Source organism: Podarcis liolepis, assembly GCF_965112155.1.
Source record: "Podarcis liolepis genome assembly, chromosome: 15".
NCBI classification, from domain to species: domain Eukaryota; kingdom Metazoa; phylum Chordata; class Lepidosauria; order Squamata; family Lacertidae; genus Podarcis; species Podarcis liolepis.
In genome coordinates this window covers 33,588,473-33,605,922 of record NC_139566.1, presented here as the reverse complement: position 1 = coordinate 33,605,922, position 17,450 = coordinate 33,588,473, and the positions used below count along the sequence as shown (strand labels likewise).

General features: G+C 44.7%; 1 protein-coding gene across 12 annotated transcripts in view; it reads left to right on the top strand.

The window, feature by feature from the left end:
- The window catches only part of ARVCF (ARVCF delta catenin family member), a 608,790-nt gene that overhangs the window by 108,537 nt on the left and 482,803 nt on the right, over nucleotides 1-17,450 (top strand). For all 12 annotated transcript variants that reach the window (XR_014519917.1, XM_083479021.1, XM_083479017.1 and 9 more), the window contains exon 2: nucleotides 1,016-1,069. The gene's annotated coding sequence lies outside the window, so the exon portion shown is untranslated. The remainder of the gene's footprint in view (nucleotides 1-1,015; nucleotides 1,070-17,450) is intronic.

Here is a 17,450-nt window from a genome sequence, read left to right as displayed (position 1 = left end):
GCAGTTCTCAAGCTGTGGGTCCCCAGATGTTGTTGGACTACAACTCCCATCATCCTTCAGTTCTGGCCTTGCTAGCTAGGGGTGGTGGAAGTTGTAGTTCAACAACATCTGGGGACCCACAGGTTGAGAAAGGCTGCTCTAGACTTTGCTGAACTACAACTCCCTTCATTCCTAGCCATTGGCCATGCTTGCTGAGGCATATGGGAGTTGTAGTTCAGCAATATGGAGAGGGCCAAACATTTCCTACACCTGCTCTTCTGATTTTTCTTTAAAATTAAAAGAAAAGAAAATAATGAAGAGACTATAGTGTTTAAAAAGTGACTCTCCTGCTCTAAAAAAACTGGATGAAGGAGATTTTAATTGTATTGATTGTGGAAGTAATTAAGGTACTGAAGTGTCCAGGCTAAGAATGTGAACAAGGAAATCCCAGACTCAAAACTGACCGTAATCATTAACTTACTAGGTAGACTGATGCAGACTTCCTTTGATTTGCAATAATCAAAACAAAGCAAAAATGAGACAAAGTCATGCCAAAGTCACATTTTGTACCGTCATCAATTCAAAATATTGGGAACTGTCATGCTGAGTTTGGTGATGTTCTGTTGAGAGGTGGCCAAACGTCTACCCAAAAATGAACCAAGTCTCACCCAAGTGATGTTTCAGCCCACAATCTTGCTTCAAAATGGTGTCTCGCGTGGCATCCCAACATCAACAAAACCTGCTTGTGCCTCTCAGGAGGCATCCAAACCTCTTGGGAAACAAATGGATGAACCGCTTCCCAAAATTTACAGTAGATTGCTGTAACAGATTTCTTTTAACTCTGTCATTAGTTATATTGGCTGCCTGTATTTTTCAAGAAGTGCAGGAGTGGTGGAAGAGACAAAGTGTGCCAAATTAAGGAATAATGATTGTGCTGCTGTGGTTTGAAACATAATGCATAAAATAGAAGAAAAAACCTATTCGCTTTCTCTGTCTTAGGCTAATGGCGTTGTTGTTTTTTACCTTGTCATTCCAGAATTCTCCTCCTTCATCTCCTGTGGAGCCAGTCTCAAGTTAGAAATCTGATAAGGTAAGAACATTTAGTATGTTTCATTAACAGAAAGGGCCAGACAATGACTTTAAAGTGAATGGTGCCTTTGGGAGAGACCATAACTCAATGTCATGCTCTAAGAAGCGCCTTCATGGACTCAGTCCAAAGAAGGTAAAGTCTTACCAAAATTCTTAGGCAAGAGTTGTGTAGTCTCAACAAGCCAAGGTCAAGCACAGAGAATCAATCTTGGTCCAAAACATAATCCAGAAGTTGAGGTCAAGAAACAGTTCGGCATCAATACCACAGGAAGAGCTCCTTGCCAGAAAAAGTGGTATATAAATGTAATAGTAAAGGTAAAGGTACCCCTGCCCGTACGGGCCAGTCGTGACCGACTCTAGGGTTGCGCGCTCATCTCGCTCAAGAGGCCGGGAGCCGTCGCCGTCTGAAGACACTTCAGCCAGCACCAGTGCCGCACACGGAAACGCCGTTTACCTTCCTGCTATAAAGCAGTACCTATTTATCTACTTGCACTTAGGGGTGCTTTCGAACTGCTAGGTGGGCAGGAGCTGGGACCGAACGACGGGAGCTCACCCCGCCGTGGGGATTCGAACCGCCGACCTTACGATCAGCAAGTCCTAGGCACTGAGGTTTTACCCACAGCGCCACCCGCGTCCCATATAAATGTAATAGCACAACACAAATAAATAAAATAAAATAGTTTTTCAAGGACTCTGTGTCTAGAACCAAGTCAGGGCTAGTGTGATGCCCAACGCAGGGCACACATGTTGCCTTCAAAAGGATCATACGTTCATTCCCTGGTATTGGCAGTTAAAAGGATCAGGGAGTGTGTGATGGGAAACAAGCTTTTACCTGCAGCCTTGGAGAGAGGTCGCCAGTTGCAGCAGATAATACTGAACTAGGCTGACTAGAGGGACGCGGGTGGCGCTGTGGGTTAAACCACAGAGCCTAGGACTTGTCAATCAGAAGGTCGGCGGTTCGAATCCCCACGACGGGGTGAGCTCCCGTTGTTCAGTCCCTGCTCCTGCCCACCTAGCAGTTCAAAAACACATCAAAGTGCAAGTAGATAAATAGGTACCGCTCTGGCGGGAAGGTAAACGGCGTTTCTGTGCGCTGCTCTGGTTCGCCAGAAGTGGCTTAGTCATGCTGGCCACATGACCCGGAAGCTGTACGCCGGCTCCCTCGGCCAATAAAGCGAGATGAGCGCCGCAACCCCAGAGTCTGCCACGACTGGACCTAATGGTCAGGGGTCCCTTTACCTTTTAGGCTGACTAGAGACCTGAGTTTAAGACAGTTTCTTATGAATGGAGAAGGCTAGGCAGTGATGGGACAGTTGTAGAGGAAGAGTCAGAGCTCAATGGCTGAAAACACACTTTGTATGTTGAGGGTCCCTGGGTCATTCCCCATATCAGGTAGAAGATATTGACAATGGGCCAAGCAGAGCCACTAAACTGTTTCAAAACGCCTGCTGGAAATGTTTCTGTTTTCACAAGCCTGCCCAGAAAACGATTTAGTTAACCTTTGTTTTAAATGTTCTATTGATTTTATCTTTGGGTTTAACGATGGGTTTATGTATATTTGGCTCGTATCTGTTGCTTTTGTACTCGGAGGAGAAATTAACGCACCTAAGTTAATCACATTGGATGCAACCCTTTGCTTTTCATTGCTCTGTGCATTTTCGTTGTGTTTGATATATAATTGGACTTGTACACCGCTCAGAGATTTGTTTTGTTCAAATGGTTAATAAATGATATAAATGACTAATGTGGAAGACTTCCGCCTGCCAGTCAGATTAGACAAAGTGGGGCTTGGTGGACCCAAGATCTCAGGGCAAGATGGCTGATTATGCTTCACCGGGGGTAAGCACTTTGCATCCGTGGAAGGGCTTTTGCTAGAGTTTATTACAAGGAAAGTTAAAACTACAGTGGTACCTTGGTTCTCAAACTTAATTCATTCCAGAAGTCCGTTCCAAAACCAAAGCATTCCAAAACCAAGGCTCTCTTTCCCATAGAAAGTAATGCAAAATGGATTAATCCCTTCCAGACTTTTAAAAATAACCCCTGAAACAGCAATTTAACATGAATTTTACTATCTTAACGAGACCATTGATCCATAAAATGAAAGCAGTAATCAATGTATTGTACTATAAAATAAATAAGGCAGTATTGTAGATGATAATTTTTTTAAAAAAATAAATAAATTCTTACCTGTACCAATGATAGTTATTTTTTGGATGGGGGGCTTTTATCCATTTTTGCAGTCAATCAGTCAGTCAGTCAATCAATTAATCAATCAATCAATCAATCAATCAATCAATCAATCAATCAATCAGTAGCTGAACTGGGTTCCACACAGTCACAAAACAAATTAACCAAAAAAGCCTCCAAAACAAAAGTGCAAAATAAATAAATAGCAATAACAAAAGCGCCAAACTTAATTTGTTCTGGAAGTCTATTTGACTTCTGAAATGTTCAAAAACCAAGGCGCAGCTTCTGATTGGTGCTGGTGCTCCAGAAACAATATCTGACAGCCACATTGGACGTTTGGCTTCCGAAAAGCGTTTGAAAACCAGAACGCTTACTTCTGGGTTTTTGGTGTTTCGGAACCAAGGCGTTTGAGAACCAAGGTACCATTGTATATCCAACAATGTTTTCCCACTGGCACACCAACTTATGCAAGTGGACATGCAATAATGGATATAGGGGTTGTAACCAATGTGGTGCTAAGTTGAAGTCCTTTAGTGGTATATTTGTTCCACTGGCGGAATGTTTCTATGCCAGGAGAGCATAGTTGCGCTGAGGAATGCATAAGCAGAATGCTGGTAAATTTGTTGCATAACAGATGGCACAGTCTGTTGAATGATGAGTTTCTACTAGCACAACTATTGCGTTGGACTCCTCTGTTGTGCAGTATTACAGCTTGCCCACCTGATAGCGCAACAATCTTTGCGCCAGCAGACAAGAGAATGTTGGATGCAGCCTGCAGAATCTACCTGTTACAAATAGTCAGAAATTGCCTGAGTCCTGTCCCTCAGTGTTACAGCCCCCCCCAAAAATAGGTTTGGAAATTCAAAGAGGGTAAAATGTGCTTGATTGTGTTTCAAGGCATAATTTAGCAGACGCAGAAGGAATTCAGCGTTGCAAAAGAAATAATGTAGACTTAAATAAGTTGTTGTTTAGTCATGTCCGACTCTTTGTGACCCCCTGGACCAGAGCACGCCAGGCACTCCTGTCTTCCACTGCCTCCCGCAGTTTGGTCAGACTCATGTTTGTAGCTTCGAGAACACTGTCCAACCATCTCGTCCCCTGTCGTCCCCTTCTCCTTGTGCCCTCCATCTTTCCCAACATCAGGGTCTTTTCCAGGGAGTCTTCTCTTCTCATGAGGTGGCCAAAGTATTGGAGCCTCAGCTTCACGATCTGTCCTTCCAGTGAGCACTCAGGGCTGATTTCCTTAAGAATGGATAGGTTTGATCTTCTTGCAGTCCATGGGACTCTCAAGAGTCTCCTCCAGCACCATAATTCAAAAGCATCAATTCTTCGGCCATCAGCCTTCAGCTCTCACTTCCATACATCAGTACTGGGAAAACCATAGCTTTAACTATACGGACCTTTGTCGGCAAGGTGATGTCTCTGCTTTTTAAGATGCTGTCTAGGTTTGCCATCGCCTTTCTCCCAAGGAGCAGGCATCTTTTGTGACTGCTGTCACCATCTGCAGTGATCATGGAGCCCAAGAAAGTAAAAATAAGTAAAGAGCAAAAAAGAAAGCTAGCTGGTGATAAAGTTCCAGGTGCTGAACTTGCTACATTCTAGGACTGGCTTCAGTGCGGTTCAGAAGGTAAGGGGTCTTCTCAGCAGGCTAGATGACCTACAGTTGGCTCTCTTGTCTCTCCTCCAGGGTTGGCAGCAATGCACCTTATGAATTGATGATATGTGTGCATGTTATGAATTGCTAATAAGCTGCATCTAACAGCTTGAGCCCTAAATGTATATTCCCACAGAGTAAAAACTTGATGCAACTAGGGATGGAAGGATATGTCAATTTTGGTTCTGGCTGTTTCGCATTTTGCAATTTCCACATTTTCTGCAGCAGTTTTCTTTAAAAATAAATCCTCATGGAAACCCTTCAGCATTTTAGTGCAAATTTCTCCCAATAATTTGTAGGCAGTTTTGACTAATGCAAACACCTTTCAGGCAATTTCTCCTGATATAATGCATATCTGTATGGCTGTTTTAACTAAACTGTTCATTTTTATCCACACTTCCCCCTAATAAGATGCATGTGAGAGCAGGTGTTGGGAGCAAGTCGGCAAGAACACACAATGTGTCAGTGAAGTTGACTCTTCATTCAAAGAAACCCAAGCAGTGCAGGCCTAGTGAGCACAGCAGCTCTTCCCAGCAGGTCTTGCCCCAATGAGGCAGTTATGAGGACTGAACGTCCCTGACTTCCCACCACTCTCTAAGGCTCCTCTTCTCCTGATTCATTGCCAAGCAATCTGAGACTCTGATGCCTTGTCTGTCTCTGCTCATGCCTCTTCATGCTTCTTCTGGTTCTGGGAGACCAGGCTTGAGGGGAGCTGGTCACAGTAGGTGGGGGAGACCCCCCCATCTTCTCAGCCAGCCTCCACTCTGCTTCTAGACCCCCCTCTGCTTCTGTCTTTGCTTCTTGGCTGCTCTCTGCCACAGCCTCTTCCTGCTCACTAAACCCCGTTCCCTCTTCAGCTTTTGACACCTCCTCCTCCTCCCAGTCTGCTCCCTCTTCTCCCTCTGACCACTCATCATCGTCCCACCCAGGGCCAGATTTAGGTTTGATGAGGCTCAAAGCTATTGAAGGTAATGGGGCCCTTTATATGTCCAGCTGTCCTTTGTCAACAACAAATTTTCGCTGTTTTTGTGTGTTGAACTATGGTAATTTATTTGCTCTATGGTAATTTATGGACCTAATAGGTATCTAAAGCCATTTGCACATAACAAAATATGTATTTTATCAATTAATGAGCAAACCAGAGATATTTTTTAGAGTACAGACTAGCCGGCATGGCCCATTACTTACATCATAGGAGCCTACATAACACAAAACACTGTTGCTGTATGTAGGTTTTACTTTATTTGTTTTTTTATCTTATATTTTGGAAATGTACATCCAGGTTTTTTCCTTTAATTTTTTGGGGGGTCCCCAAGAGAGTGGGGTCCTAAGCTATAGCTTGTTTAGCTTATACATAAATCCGGCACTGGTCTCACCACCACTCCCCTGGCTATGAGCCGTCTTCCGGGGGGGGGGGTAGGGGGCGGTTCCCCAGCTGGCCCCTCCCACCACATTGCTAGTCCATGACAATGACAATGCATTTCTGTAAACATTGGTCGCAGAATCCTGATAAGGGCAGGTTTTGAAGGTTGACTGTTTCTCACATTGTTTTTGGAAGGTGCAGACTTGGTTTTAAATTACATCCGAATCCAGTTTCTCTCAGGTCCCAAGACACAGCCTCTTTGTTTGCTTAGCCAACGTGCAAAGTGGGGGTCCCTTCTCCGCCACAACGTAAAACTGTTGCAAACACACCACAGGCCAGTTGTTTCTTCTGACAGAAGCAATCCTTCAGCTGAGGTGGGCCGGGCCGCGGTTGCCTACATGTCTCCTCGCATCAACGACCCATCAGGAGAATTAAATCACTTTTATTGCTTTTATTGCATTATCTCAGGCCAGTATATGTCTTGCTAGCATTTATTGCCCTTAAAAGTGCAGCAGCTTCAAGGTATTTAGGTTAGGAGTCAGTCTGCCGGGGTTTCTTTGTTGCTAGGCTCAGTTGGAGGGATTCCATGTTAAATGGTAGCGATGGATTGTGAATTATGATTCATGGAGCAGCCTGTGACTTTATAGCTTTTAAGCTCGGAGCTCTTCTGTTGGTGATGGATTTGTTTGGGGCCTTTCCAGTCCCCGGTGTCATTTCGGCTCATCACGTGGCTTCTATTTATTTTTTAAACCAAGGCTCCTTTCCTTGGCATATCAATTCCATTTGATTTCTGGTTTATCCACACTGCTTCTTTTGAAATCTGACTTCCTCTGCAATCTCCCCTTTGCCGTAAGAGCAGCCTCTGCCAGCCCTGATGCCTTCTAGTTGCTTTGGACAACCGCTTTGCCCGATATATGCCCACTCGGCCACTTCGATCTGTGGAATCAGTGCTGTTTTGGGTGCCACAGAACGCTCATTCTGCATTTGTAGGAAATTGCTCTTTAAGTGTGGCAGCACCTACACTTTGGAACTCCCTGCCTAGTGATGTCAGGCACGTGCCTTTGCTGTCCTCTTTTCAATGCCTACTGTCAGGGAATTACCATCAGCTCAGAGGTGAGAGGTGGAAGGGCAGTTGGGTTACAGGGAGCCTCCAAAGGAAGACACAAGATTTACCCACTCTGGAAGAATGGCAGATGAAGGTGATGGACTACATGGAACTGGCAGAAATGACCGGCAGAATCCGAGACCTGGGAGAAGACGTGTTGGAAGAAGACTGGAAGAAATTTAAAGACTATTTGCAGAAATACTGTAAAATTAATGAATGTTAAAGGCATGTTGGATTGAAAATAAGCGGTATTGGTAAAAAGATTAACAAGAATATGTAAATACGGATTGATAACGGCTGGAAAAATATAGTTATAAATAGGTTAAGATATTAAGTAAAGATAAATGATAGAGGGTAAGGATTTGCTGAATTAACTATTTGAACTGGAATACAAAAAATGGGTGTGTGAGGAGGTCAGGAAACAAGTAACTGAAATATAAAACATGAAAATATTGATTCTTTTTTTTCAACTTTCTTTTTACTTTTTATGTATTTTGTCTTTGTATTTTTGTATCTTTTTTTCTTTTATTATTGTTACTCCGTTTTTTCTATTTTCTATTTCTAATTTTGTGGCCTTTTGATGTTTTGATGTTTGTAAATTTCTAATAAATATCATTAAAAAAATAAATACAGGGAGCCTCCAAAGATCCTGAGAAGCAGCACTTCCTCCACGGAGGAGGGAAGCCCCGCCTCCAGTGGGAAAGGGGTGCAGGGCTCGGAGGAGGCAAGGGAGAGCCACAGCACCGAGCCTGAGCAAAGCGGGGGGGGGGGGGGGAGGCAGGTCTTCCTCTGCCCACGCCCTCTCTGCGCAGTCGGTTTACGCGCAGAGAGGGGAGGCGTAGGATGGGGGTCAAAAGACTACTCTGCTGGGGAATGTTTAAGGACCGCCCAGTCCCAGATTCTGCTAGTGACTGAGCGAGACATAGAATTGAGACATCCTGCACTGTGAATGTTTTTGCACCGATAATAAAGCCTTGAAAAGACCAGTGGGGGTCTTGCCTGTTAGCTCTCGAGCAACCACGCCGGCGCACATAACACCTACTAAAACCATCTTTCTTTAAGTTAGCCTTCCCAGATATGTAGAATGCCAATGTGTGTGTTTTCATATGATTTTTATCTCATCGTTGATTTTAATTATCTCTTTAATGCTTTAAAGAGTCGTTTTTACTGATAATGTCACCGTGCGTGTGTTTCTGGTAAATCCCTTCGAGTTCTTTTAAAAAACGATCAAGTAATATATAAATCTTGCGAAATGAACAACAGACTTGCAAAAGCTCTGGCATAACTCTAATCATGCCATTTGGGGCCTCGGTCTGTAATCTCCGGAAATGGCAAATAATTCCTCATTCCTGCTGAAGCCAAGGGGCCCATGACAGCCAGCACTGCAGAGATGTGCAGCTAGGGAGCAGGGATGGAAGGAGCTGTCAATTTCCTCTGCTCCATAAAATGAGCTGTGCTGCTCTGATTGCTTTTGTGGATCTTATAGCCAAGGCTGTCTCTGAAAGCACCAGATGAGCAAGTTGCCGCCCTTTCCTCTTGATTGCGCATCATATAGCAGGCCACGGAGCATGTCCCAATGCACTCCGTTGCTTCTCCTCAAAAGGAGTACAGATGGGAACTGCTGCATTCAGGCAATGAATTGACCAGATTATAATCGGTTTAAAGCAGTTTGAGCATATATATATATATATATATATATATATATATATATATATATATATATATGAAAATGTGCCCTGCATAATCAGAGATCATGGTTTCCAAATCAGTAATCTACCAGTAATCCAAACCCAGTAATCTACTGGGATGTACATTTGTGTGCTGCCTTTCAATAGTTAAAATTAAGTTAAAACAATCCCCACGTAAGTCATAACAAGTTATAACAATAAAGATGCAAAAACGTAATACCAATAACAGCAGAAGTTAAATATCGCCAACATGTAAAACTTCGCTCCGACAAGAAAGCTCTTAGGTGTCAGGATGCTGTCAGTGGCTCCCGGCTGGTTGCCCAGGAAAGTATAAAGACAAGGAAAAGTTTCTTACCGTCCTTTTTTTTTATTTCAGTCTTTACAGAGAGAGAATATAGAACCTAGCCTCTTGGATAATGGCGTTGTCCTGAGTGAATCTCCACCCCCCGTCTCTCCCACTTCCTCATTCGACTCCTCTGTGGGTGCTGCTAGCTGCCCTCTGTCTTTGAACTCTTTGCTCTCCTACTTTTATCGCCCCCCCCAATTTTTTTATTCATTTTATAACACAAATAAACAACACAAACAGAAAAACAAACAATACAAACAAATTCTTGTTTTATCGTTTTTTCTAAACATTGTTAGGTGAGCTTCCCCCAAGTCCCCCCTATCTGATTTTCATTTTACCTCATCTTTAGCAGTTTACATATATCATAATTTTTAACCATTTTTTAATCACACTTTTACCATAAAAATCTTCACATTTTATCCCTTACAAATAATACTATTTTAAAATACAAAGTATTAAAAATGCTATAAAGCATCAACCATTGAAAACTCCCCTGAACAGGGCAGCCTCCAAATGTCTTCTAAAAGTTAAATAGTTGTTTATCTCCTGATGGGAGGGCTTTTCACAGGCTGGGTGCCACTACCGAGAAGGCCCTATACCTGGTTCCCTGTAGCTTCAAGTCTCACAGTGAGGAACCTCCAGAAGGCCCTCGGAGGTGGACCTCAGTGTTTATTATTAAAACGAGGATGTTGAAAGAATGGAGTGTGATCCTTGGGCCGAAAAAGCTTCCTCAGCACTCCATTAGGGCAGCAGCCCTCTCCTGCTCCCGTTCCCTGTAGAGTTGCATTCAGAGGCATTACTGGTCTGATCCTGGAAGGCAGTGTTGCCATTCATAACTAGTAGCCATGGACAGCCTAGTCCTTTTAAGCCATCCAAGTTGGTGGCCCTCGCCACACCTCCTGGTAGCGATCCTTACATTTAAACTATGCTCGGTGTGAAGAAGTACCGTATTTTTCGCTCTATAAGACGCACCAGACCACAAGGCGCACCAAGTTTTTGGCGGAGGAAAACAAGAAAAGAAATATTCTGAATCTCAGAAGCCAGAACAGCAAGAGGGATCGCTGCGCAGTGAAAGCAGCAATCCCTCTTGCTGGTCTGGCTTCGGGGATAGCTGCGCAGCCTGCATTCGCTCCATAAGACGTACACACAAATTTCCCCTTACTTTTTAGGAGGGAAAAAGTGAGTCTTATAGAGCAAAAAATACGGTATTTTGTCTCATCTGTTCCATTCAGCTTCATTTGGATGATCTGCAGATGAGAGTCCTTCAGACTCATGAACCTGGGTGTGTCCTCAGCCCCAAGCCCGAGACGGAGGCTGCAAGGTGGTCAGAACACCATTTGGATTCTCTCCACTCTGTCCCTAAAATGCTTGACATCTGGTACAAAGCGCCAGCACCACTTCCTTGCGAGGAAGGAATTATGGAGTGAGGTGGAATGGATAAAAGGCCACCTTCACCCAATCCTCAAGCCTGTTATATGTTCTAGATCAAGAGTCTGTGTTGCTTAACTACCCACTTTGCTGAATACTAATTTAGTTGTAGTGCCAAAAGTGAGTCACCGGGCAGAGTAGAGCTGCTTTGCTAGCTCCCCAAAAGGTGGGTTGCGAAAGCAGCGGCAGTGTGGTGCAAAAGTAGCAGCAGAGCCAATCTGGTGTCCCCGCTGGTGCGTTTGCACCATGCCAGTCTCCCCTCTGCTCCCTCTGCCTCCTGAAAAGCAACAAGGTCCTGCCTGCTGGGCAGCTAGCACAGTAGTTCCAACCCAAAAGCCAGCATGCTACATCCAGCACGATATCTTCTGCCCATTGCCTTTGAAGACAGGGGACCCCTTCACATGGAATCTTGCCGTGTACACCGGGCTCAAGGAATTCTTTGTGTTAATTTTTTCCCCAAAGCAGACTTTTCATTCAGACTAATTTAGCATGACAGGACCAATCATTCCACACACACCCCTTTTAACCATACCTTCTCTTAATTAGCGAAAGAGACACATATATCAAGCTTTATATAGTACCCTGTGGTTCTTCTGCTAACTTTGATGATTTGGGAAAGTGCTTGGGTTTTTTTTTTTAATCTTCTAATTGGGAAGCCACTGAATGTTGAAACTAGCCTATTATGCAGAGTACTAAATTTCTCAATGCTCTGAAATGTAAAATCGTTAAACGGACATTAAGAAGGGATGGGACAGAGGTCAGTTCCTCCCTTCCCTTTGACAAGGGGAGAGATTTAAGAGGGATTCTCTAAACATTTTGCTCATAATGGGTAATAATGGTTCCCTCTAATAGCAAACTCAGGTGGCTGAGTGCCGACCAGTTTGGTGCCCACCCGCAAAGAAAGTAGTGGCACTTTGCATACTTAGGGTATATGCCCTTTGCATGCAGAAGTAGCTAACTTTGTGAATTAAAAAGAGAGTTACATTTTTAAAACAACTGTTGACCAGAAACCTAACGATGTTAAGGGCAGTTTTTCTTGGCGCCTAAAGGTGGTGCTGTGGGTTAAATCACAGAGCCTCGAACTTGCTGATCGGAAGGTCGGCGGTTCAAATCCCCGTGACGGGGTGAGCTCCCATTGTTCAGTCCCTGCTCCTGCCAGCCTAGCAGTTCGAAAGCACATCAAAGTGCAAGTATATAAATAGGTACCGCTCTGGCGGGAAGGTAAACGGCATTTCCGTGCACTGCTCTGGTTCGCCAGAAGCAAATTAGTCATGCTGGCCACATGACCCGGAAGCTGTACGCCGGCTCCCTCGGCCAATAAAGTGAGATGAGCGGCACAACCCCAGAGTCGGCCAAGACTGGACCTAATGGTCAGGGGTCCCTTTACCTTTTTAAAGGTGTATAATGAAGGTGTCAGGTGAACCACCCTGGGGAGAGCATTCCCCAAATGGGGAGCCGCTGCAGAAAAGTCCTGCTCTCGTGTTGCCACAGTCTGGAGAAGGAGGCATACAAAGAAGGGTCTCAGAAGATGATCTCAGGATCTGGGTAGGTTCATGTGGAAAGAGGTGGTCTTTCCAGGACCAGCGAGAGGACTGAGCTTCTTACCTTGTGGAACTCACTGCTGCTAGTGCACCGGCAACAACAAGTGTGCTCAGAACATTGCCATTACCTGCTTGCCACCACCTCTGCCTTTTGATTTGCTTAACACCTTTCTGTACAATGCTTCAATAAAAAGTGTCTGGGGCAGTTTACAGTTGCTCATAATAAGACACAGTTAAAGCAGCAGCAACCAAGAAAATGGTTGGCTGCAGTAAAACCCAGTGCTGAGAACAACCACATAAGAAATAAGAATATACCAGAGGTTAGAAGCTTCGGAAAACCTCGGTCCAGTATACCTGAAGGAGCATCTCCACCTCCATTGTTCTGCCCGGACGCTGAGGTCCAGCGCCGAGGGCCTTCTGGTGGTTCCCTTGCTGCGAGTTAGAGGGAACCAGGCAGAGGGCCTTCTTGGTAGTGGTGCCTGCCCTGTGGAACGCCCTCCCACCAGATGTCAAAGAGAAAACTTTTAGAAGACATCTGAAGGCAGCCCTGTTTAGGGAAGCTTTTAATGTTCAATGCATTACTGTATTTTAATATTTTGTTGGAAGCCGCCCAGAGTGGCTGGGGAGGCCCAGCCAGATGGGTGGGGTATAAATAAGTTGTTGTTGTTGTTTTGTTGTTGTTGTAGGGAAGCTTTTAATGTTCGATGCATTACTGTATTTTAATATTTTGTTGGAAGCCGCCCAGAGTGGCTGGGGAGGCCCAGCCAGATGGGTGGGGTATAAATAAGTTGTTGTTGTTGTTGTTGTTGTTGTTGTTGTTGTTGTTGTTGTTATTATTATTGGAAATGAATTCTCAGAGGGGTAGCTGCATTAAATCTGTTGCAAAAACAGTAACAGTCTTTGCGGCATCTTAAAGACCAACAAATTACATCATGAGATAAACCGGGTTAGCCAATGTGGCTTTTGTTTTTGTTCTGGCTTTTGTCTTTGTTTGGCTGGACTACAACTCTCATCATTCCTTACTGTTGGCCATGCTGGCTGGGACTGATGGGATCTGTAGTCAGAGGCGGATGTAGAGAAATGCGACTAGTTTGGCCACATTGGGTTCTGAGCCAAGAGGGTGAGCTGCAACAATGACGGACATTTGGGCCTTAAAAGAGGACTAGATACTATACATTTATGGTGGAGAGGACTATCAAAGACTACTTGCCCTGATGGCCATGCTCTGCCTTCACAGCTGGAGGAATAAATGCTTCTGAATGCAAGTTGCTGGAAACCTCAGGACTAGAGAGTGCTCTTGTGCTCAAATCCTGCTTCTGGGTTTCCCATTGGGATGTCTGGTTGGCCACAGCAGCGACCAGAGAAGGAAAGACTGCTGAGAGGAGCACAGAGAGAAGCAACGCCATGGTGCACCTGTAGCAGCAAAGCCGTACGCCTTCATATGCTTCCATATTGGTCTCTACAGCCACAGCAGGCGCTGTAACTCTCCAATGGTTTAACTTCACCCTCGAAGGCTCACTCTTCCATTGTCTCCTGAGACAGACAGATACCAACATCTAGTTGGCCACTGTGAGAACAGGATGCTGGCTTGGATGAGCCACTGGCCTGATCCAGCTATCTCTTCTTATGATGCCTCAGGCCCTTTCGAAGGGCAGAGAGGCCCCATTACTTGTTTGGAGAGGTACCTTGGGATTGTGCTCCCAGGTGTGTAGCCTGGGAGTCATTTTGGACTCACAGCTGTCCATGGAGGCGCAGGTCAATTCTGTATCCAGGGAGCTGTCTACCAACTCCACCTGGTACACAGGCTGAGACCCTACCTGCCCACAGACTGTCTCGCCAGAGTGGTGCATACTCTAGTTATCTCCCGCTTGGACCACTGCAATGAGCTCTTATGGGGCTACCTTTGAAGGTGACCCGGAAACTACAACTAATCCAGAATGTGGCAGCTAGACTGGTGACTGGGGACAGCCGCCGAGACCACACCAATCTTAAAAGACCTACATTGGCTCCCAGTACGTTTCTGAGCACAATTCAAAGTGTTGACCTTTAAAGCCCTAAATGGCCTCGGCGCAGTATACCTGAAGGAGCGTCTCCACCTCCATTGTTCTGCCCGGACACTGAGGTCCAGCGCCGAGGGCCTTCTGGCAGTTCCCTCACTGTGAGAAGCAAAGTTACAGGGAACCAGGCAGAGGGCCTTCTTGGTAGTGGAACGTCCTCCCATCAGATGTCAAGGAAATAAACAACTACCTGACTTTTAGAAGACATCTGAAGGCAGCCCTGTTTAGGGAAGTTATTAATGTGTGATATTTTAATGTATTTTTAATCTTTGTTGGAAGCCGCCCAGAGTGGCTGGGGAAACCCAGCCAGATGGGCGGACTACAAATAATACATTATTATTATTATTATTATTATTATTATTATTATTATTATTATTATTATATTGGGGGATGGATGTGGTCCTCTTAACCTCTCTGTTTGACTCCTGGGGAATCTCCCAAGGACATGCCCCCTCACCTGCTCTGCTCCAGGTCCTTAAAGGCTTTTGGCTGGCTGAACTTGCCCGATGGAAGATGGAGAGGTTGTGTGTGTATAGAATCTTTGGGCTTCTGCATTGCTGCAGTATAGACTCTCTCCCATTAACGCTCTACCTACGGTAATTTTGTCAGTGGCTCCATTTGCCTTTTTCTCTCTGACCTCACCCATCGCTTTCATGTTGTCCCTGGAATGTGTCTGCCCCCCCCCCCCGAGTCTCCTGCAGGTTCCAGGGTCCTGTGAATCCTGCTCTTAAAACCCAAGGACCAATTTGCTGCATTGGAGGATAATCAGCATTTAGCTTATAGTTATTAGGATAATTAGGCGGCTCCCCTCCGTCATGAAAATTTTGGGTTGTCAGTTTGGAACCAAGTGCTGATTAGTTTCTATATTCTTTCCCCAGTGAAAGAATCTGGAGTAATGAATGGTTTATGAGGAAAGCATAAATTGTAAATGCTTGCGTCAGAATCATTTTACAACTTTGCTTCTCTGATTGCCGGCTGATGTAAACTCCATCCCCATCCCTTTGGATTACATTCCTTCCAGTCACCCCTGTTTTGGCCTAAAGTCCTCATTAGTTCAGTAGTCTTGCATCTCGGTATTTGCATAAAAGCAAACCATATAAATTGATGGGGGGGGGAGAAGAGGAGAGACAAATGTAGAAAATATCATGTTCTGAAATGAGCCCCTCCACAACCTTTGTAGCCTCCTACTGTTTGGAAATTAAAGTTGCAATTAAAGTGTCATATTTTTTCCCCAAGGGATCCTATTCCCAGTAATCTGTTTTGATTAATTTTGCAGCAAAGCCTTGCCTTTCCCTTTGCCCCCCACCCCCCACTCCTCCAAAAAGGCTCATTATATTCTGTAACTGACACAGGAATGCGATGCCTAAGAAAGGAGCTTTGCTCCTTTTTATTTGCAAAAAGTTGAATAGTGCAATTTTCATATGCATCTGAAATACCACAAGTACATAAATTCAGCCAGGCGTTAGGCATAGCTTGACAGTGATTTGTAAAAAGTAGCATTTTGCAGAGAAGTGCACAGGAACATGGGATGTGGGCGGCGCTGTGGGTTAAACCACAGAGCCTAGGACTTGCCGATCAGAAGGTCGGCGGTTCGAATCCCCACGACGGGGTGAGCTCCCGTTGCTCGGTCCCTGCTCCTGCCAACCTAGCAGTTCGAAAGCACATCAAAGTGCAAGTAGATAAATAGGTACCACTCTGGCGGGAAGGTAAACGGCGTTTCTGTGTGCTGCATCCTGCATGGATCATGTTCGCAACCAGAGCGTCCACTGTATCCTCTACTGTTGCTTACAGTAGGAGTGGTCAGCAAGGCAAGGCAGATCAGAACCCTGAACAGCTCCCAGTGAGCCCTCCTGACCGAACTATCAAAGATGTTGCTTCAACAGAGACCCAGAATCATATGAAGGTTGGGTTCCAGTGGCTCTCCAGGAAACTGGGAGAGTTGTTCCCACAGCTGATTCTGAAGTCACATGCTCCTGCATGGCTGTGGAGAAGGAGAAGCTACAGGGGAGTCAACCATGAGTCCAGGGATTATGGGAGAACCTTATGCTGGGCCAGTGGGGCAATGTAGAAGGGAATACTGAAGTTTCCACCTGAGTCAAATGACCTGTGAGTTGCCTGCATATGAATCCTCCATGGAGTGACACTGGGGCCAGGATGCAAGCGTCATAACAGTTGCACCCTTGCCTTCTTGGTTGCCTGCAAGGTGAGAATTTCCACCTAAAACCTGAACGGATCTGGATTTTCTACCTTCGACGTTCTCCAAAGATCTTTTGACATTTGAAATATAAAGAGAGTATTATTCTAGAACTTTCTTCAGTGCCCTGAAGCTTTGTTTATTTTTCAGGGGAAAGAAAAGGATCTTCTGTTTAAATCAAAATGTATGGAGATAAATACCTCTTCCAAAAAATGAAAGAGAACTGTTTTTCTTTTTCCTTTTGCCTTGCTAGGAGTCAACAGCTCTATCTATATTATCTAGATTTACAGATCTTTGCCTGTTGCAAGCTGCTGAATTTTTTTTTAAAAAATTGGCTTGTTTGTCTTGGCTGATGATTTTCTAACCTTGTTGTGAAGGTCATACTGCAAGTTGGCAGGACAGTCTACCTGCAGTATTTAAGTTATGGCTCCAGCGTTTATTATATTACATGTTTTTGATGCATGATGGTATGATCGTCCACTAAGCTCACAAGGTGATTCATGGGACCAAATTTTATAGTGCTTGCACTGCTACCAGAGGCAGTATTATGGTCTTGGCATTATGTGTTATGACTCTACCTTAGAACACAATTCATTTTCATCTGAAACATCGTCGGGGTATCTCTCTGTCTGTGTAAGAAAAAGACTGGGCTTGGGTTTATGACAGAGCTATGCTTCAGCCTTCACTGATAGATTGGAAAAAGAAATGGAACGGCAAGAAGCTTTCAGACCTGAGGAAAGATCTTAAGGTGCAATATGAAGCTTCAGTATTATTACATGTTACAATAGTACATTGCACAATCAATATCTGGGGAGTGAG